Here is a 6,083-nt window from a genome sequence, read left to right as displayed (position 1 = left end):
CATTTGTAACATATGTTTTGACCCCTAAGCTTCCGCCCCTTGTGTTCTGTACGGTGTTTACACGTGATTTTTTTCTTTCCATTTTTTTAAATCCCATTCAATACGACTTTTTTTTTTATTTCGAGTGGATCACTGCGTGTTGTGTCGCAGGACTTATGTTTGCACGTGTATGTGTGTGTGTGTCGCAACTCAAATACACGCGCGCACACACACACACACACACACACACACACACACACACACACACACACACACACATCGTCGTTCTGTTTGCAACAATGGTTCGGTAACAACTATACGTAATAATATGTGCGCCGTACACGTATAATTAAGCAGATGTTTTATGTACATTATTTGATGGCATCGCACTGTCCTTCTCTGCTCACTGGCGCGCGCGCGTCCGTGTGTGTTTGTGTCGTCAGCTCTCTCTCTCTCTCTCTCTCTCTCTGTCTGTCTCTTTCCCGCTCGCTCTAAGTACGTTATTTAGTATTGTGCTCGCATCTATGTGTGTGTTACTTCAACAATATCCCCGTGCACGTGTGAATGCGTAACGACAATATATGCATCATCCGAGTCGAAATCGCACAGTGCCCCGGGAAACGCTAGGATACCTATATGTGTATAGTATGTACTATCTAATGCTCGTTTAACTTTAGTCGTCCGTCGGAATCTCAAAAAATTAACCAACCATCAAAGTGTATTTCTCATACCTATTTAAATGCTAAACGCCGTTATTGTTGCCCCGCCGCTTTACATATTATTATTGCACATAGGAACCTAGGTATACGCATAACGTTTCCGAGTCGATTCTGTTGTTGAGGGGAATATTCCGAGTGCGCCCCGTTTTTAATTTTTACCTTTTTCATAGTCCGAGTGCGTCCGCAGTCTTATCGACGAATTATATTACGACCGACTTATCGACAAATTATGATGTAGGTAGTAAGAGTGCGTCATCGGTCCTCAGCTATGATAGGTGTCTACACTAATCGAATAACAACTTTTAAGATAGGTACTTGTTTGATGACCGAATATGGTGGTATATGTATATGTATATGTACAACTATAATACTTTATAGGTACATCATTTGTACGTTAGTGACTGTGGAACACCGGAAACGGTGGGGAAATTACATTTAACGTTGATAATAATATTTAAATAAATCATTCACTCACCCAAACTCAACAATGTAAGCTAAAATAAATTAATAATAATGATAAAAATAAATAATTATGACAAAATATTTTTGGGATGTAAGGCAGTTCACTTTCCCGTGGTACACCCTGGGTAACTCTAAATGAACCAAGACGCATTCGGGCCATGTCAAAAATATGACCTTTTTTTCTTGAGATGTGTTTTATTAACAATTTATTCGTCATGGTGGAAGTGTCTAATAATATGTAGAGCTGTTAATTTAATGCATTCAAAACTCAACAAAATCAGTGTAATGTGTAATGTGCAATATAATAGCTGCAAATACACCTTAGAAATAATTTTAAAAATATGTATTATTCTGATAAAAATAAAAAATTTAAATTATAATGATGAATTCATTGCCTATCATATTATTACTACATAGTGTTTATATTTATTAATGATATTATAATTAAGTAGCTAAAAAGTAGCTAAAAATTATTAAAAATACAAAAAAAATAATTAAATGTAAAAATTAAAAATTAAATTGCAAATCAAAAGTTTCATAATTGCATTCTTAGTACCTAATTCAAACTTTGTGGCTTTAATAGGTTTTATAATAAGCTTAAAATAATGTATTTTTCTAAAAATGCACAGCTTACTACTCTATAGTTATCTGTAATAATATGCTAGTGTTTAAAATATTTATCATCGGGTCTACATAGATAAATACTACTGTCCATTATAATGTATTGTTCAAAGATCACCTTTTCATGTTCGTTTAAAAATAATAGGCTCCAGTCAGGTATAATCTTCTACAATTGTGAAGATTCAAGTGTTTAACCCACCGAGCTGGAACGGCTATGAGGGATCGCCACAAACCGGCAGTGACGAAATTCGTATTTTTAATAACTCGCCGTTTACAACATATTATTATATATTTTGTATTCACGATAAGTCGGTTAAGTTTGATTTGGTTGGGGAGACGACTTGGTCACTATATTTATGTGTATAGGGAATTAAAATGAGACGTTCCGTCCCGGCTCGTCTACTATTTTCTCTTTTTGAATTTTTATAAAATAACAAACACCCTCGGCGTATTGTATAGCTTTGGGCGTGCATTACACATTCTGATACGCATACACCACACACACAGTAATATACGTCCGCTTGCCTACCTACGTATTTTTTTTATCGCACTCCGCACACATAATATTATATCGCAGCGCGGGTTATCTAAGTACGCACAAAGAGAATAATATATAAATGACTATATTATTATGATAAATATATCCTTGTAATAATAATAATAATAATATGTGCGTACACGCGTATTGTAGAGTACCTACAGCGTGTCTGTTGTGCTGCATGCGCGCACGTGTGTTAGAGCCCCACGGCCAGTGTAGCGGAAAAGAGAAAACGAAAAAATTAATTAATTATTTTGATAATATTATTTATACCAACCAAGTCCAGAGTTTATTACACCCCGTGGTCTTATCGGTGTAGGGCTCTGCCGTCTGTACTATACAAAACCGTTTACCTATAACGTTTAATTTAATATAGCTATTATATCGGCACACGCGTATGTAGCATTATTTGTTAAGCCGTTGACCGTGATTAAGATGTATACATTATTATATTTCATATGAGGCATTTAGGCGTACAACAATTAATAGGAACTATGCACTAAACAGGAATCGATAGGGTGGAGTCATCGCATTTATGATAATAGCATTAGTGCATTACACAAATATACTATAGAACGTCTAAACTTAGATAATATTGTGTTTTAAATGTCTAATTCGACTTAGCTAACGTTTTGAATTCTGTGTACACAATGGGACTTGGGACCATATTCTTTAAGAGCTGATGACAAGGTGTAGTTGGGGAATTCTTAAAATAAAAGTTGTAAAACAATATTATGAAAGAGAAAGACGTAATTGACTTAAGAATTGTGGTAAGTTTAAGTATAATATCGTTTATAAATAGAATTTTTAAGTAATAGCGTTACACCACTCGCCTGTATCTGTATGATTAGAGTTCAAAAAATTAAAAATAACTATGTACTAATTATGTAAATGGTAATAGATTTGTAGATATAATATTAAACAACCAATGCCCATATAGGTACAAACTATACAGACAAACAATCCAGGCAAGTGCACACTACGACACGTAACCACTTGCCACTTAGACTTGGTCGATAAGATAAATAATAATACACAAAACGGTGAACGTAATCTGATATTAATATGTTAATATGATAATTAACGGTTAGTACTCTTCAGTGTTATGTTGCATGGGTTTGCACATGCAGTTTTAATTGAAACAATAATTGAGATACAGCCGTAGAAATTCTTGTAGGTGAAATTGTTCTCAATCCTCTGCCTACCAATTTTATAGTACAGCTGATATCCAGTAACATTGTAATTATGATATTATGTTTGGCCCCGAACTGTTATAAATAATTGTTAAGAGAATTTCCGCGCACTATTTATTTCCTTTTTCTGGCCCCCATGCAGCATATAGACAAAACGCATTTACCCAAAATCATTTATTTATGTTATTGAGTAAAATTACCCGTAATAAAAATAGAAGATTGTAATAGTTTTGTCGATTCTGTCGATTTGTCCCAAAATAATCTAATACAGTAATTGAGTAATGTATATTAAAATTTAAAATTTCTATTTTTATTTTTTAGTCGAATATTTAAATTCAAATAATAATAAAATATACAATCGATAATACGTCAAGCCCTCAAAAATAGTATTCACTAAATTGTTTGTGGTAGTTGATTTTGCTCTAAGATAACGTTCTCAAAAATTATAAAAAACGATTTTAGGTGACTGGGTTTCTCTATGTTGCGCTTAGGTCTGAGAGAAAACAAAACATATTGTGCTGATATCCTATTAAAATTGTTATGTATCAGGCCGTTATTAACTAACTAAATAATAGGCCTAAATATTTATTTTCTGAAATTGAAATCGTCTACGTTTGATCGACTCTGCAGGTGTTATACGATTTAAATACCCATCAGCCATTCTCGAAGATGTGAAGTATTTATGTGCAATTAAAACCTCAAACAGACATTATATTAATAAATTAATAATAATTTTGGTTGTAGTAGCAAACACGGGAACACAAGTCGTGCATAGCTGTTTATAAATTACCCATCGCTTATCAGTCACTCAGAACAATAATATAAGCTCAAAATGTGGAGTGTTTACATAGACGAAACGAATCTTCAACATCTGTTCGAAATTATTGAATGTATTATTATTTATTATTTTATTTTATTATGTTTTCTCCTTTCCGCATTCATTTGCGCCCGCTTAAATATGAGTTTCAAGTCGTTATAAAATATCACACAATATTCATATTATTATCATGTTGGTATTTTGATGATATAATAGGAGTCGCGAGTATAATAACGAGATAATATCATATATTATGCTATATACCATATACCTGTGTGTATATATATATATAGGTACACACGTGGTGCATTCGTGTAGGTAGAGTTTATAATATTACAATATAATAATATAATAATTTAATAGTAAATATGTAGTGCGATGAAACTGTTGGGCCGAGACAACGAGACGTTATTATACACACGACAGTGGTTTCAATTAAATGTACGATTATATTATTTAGACATAATAATGTACACCCGTGATATAATATATTACGAATGATGAATCGCAATGCAATTTCATTCTAAATGACGTAGTGTTATATTATAATTCACAATATACCGGCAGCCGCAGCCGTATATACACAAGCGGTATATTATAATATAACGTATATTATGGTCTTGTTCTGACTTGAAACAATGGCACGGGTTTACGGCTAGTCGAGACAATACACCGCGGTTTTGTGCGAAATCATAATATCGGTTTTTAGAGAAGTTTCAGGAGAAAAAAAACGATGTTTATATTGAATTATTGAAATCAATTGGCATCGGTTTTTTTGGTACACCCGAGTTTTATTGACCATAAATTCGGTACACTTTACTTCGTAGTTATTTGCCTATATACATGTATAGGACGGTAGTCGGAGAAAAAAGGCAGGGACAAAAAGTCTCCTGGAAAAATTATCTTTAATTAGATAAATTTGATTAGAATCTTTGTGTACATAATATTATTATAAGCCATACCTATATAATGGGTCCCAAAATTGCTGTATCGCCCTTGTTAATTGTTATATCCGTCTCAAATCAGCAGTTTTTTTCAACAGTTATTTCAGTTATTTCTAAATCAATTTTAATTTGACCACACTGCAGCGTGGATTATTCCCAATAAGACTAAAGTAATTGACATTTTACTTTATCTTGAAAATGATGAAGGTAATACATTTTATTGACGACTTTATCTATAAAATTACCTACCTATATGATGGTATGTATACATCACAAATATATATTATGTGGTTTTCATAGTATATACTATATACGTTCTATACCCTAAAGTACAATATTATATTCTCTTGAGTACGGGTTTTTCGTTCATGTTGTTTTCTTTATATTAATATTTATTATGTAGGTATCGACTAATAATATAAATGTAATTAAAAACTATGAACTAGTTTTTAACTAAGATAATATTATAATAATAATATTATCGATATATTATAATATTATTGATAATATTATTGAATATGTTATCTATGTAAATATGGTTATTATTATTCTGATTCTAATAAATAAATATGAGGTTCAAGTACAAAAGTAAAAAACATAATTATTGTATTAAACTTATTTAAAGCACATTATGTCGAAATAAATAATAAATAATGTCAATAATTAGAGCATATAATCATTGAACGTGTAGTGTTCGTTGGCAAGGGGTTTTTTTCCGGGACTTTTTTTTTTCCTAGATCCATGTAGGACAGTTGTAGTCGGCGTGGTGAGTTCATAAAATATAGCCATAGGTACTGTAGTCAATACACT

The sequence above is a fragment of the Myzus persicae genome, unplaced genomic scaffold, assembly GCF_001856785.1.
Source record: "Myzus persicae strain clone G006 unplaced genomic scaffold, MPER_G0061.0, whole genome shotgun sequence".
Classification (NCBI taxonomy): Eukaryota; Metazoa; Arthropoda; class Insecta; order Hemiptera; family Aphididae; genus Myzus; species Myzus persicae.
The sequence above is the reverse complement of the archived record's forward strand: the minus strand, read 5'-3'. Positions refer to the sequence as shown.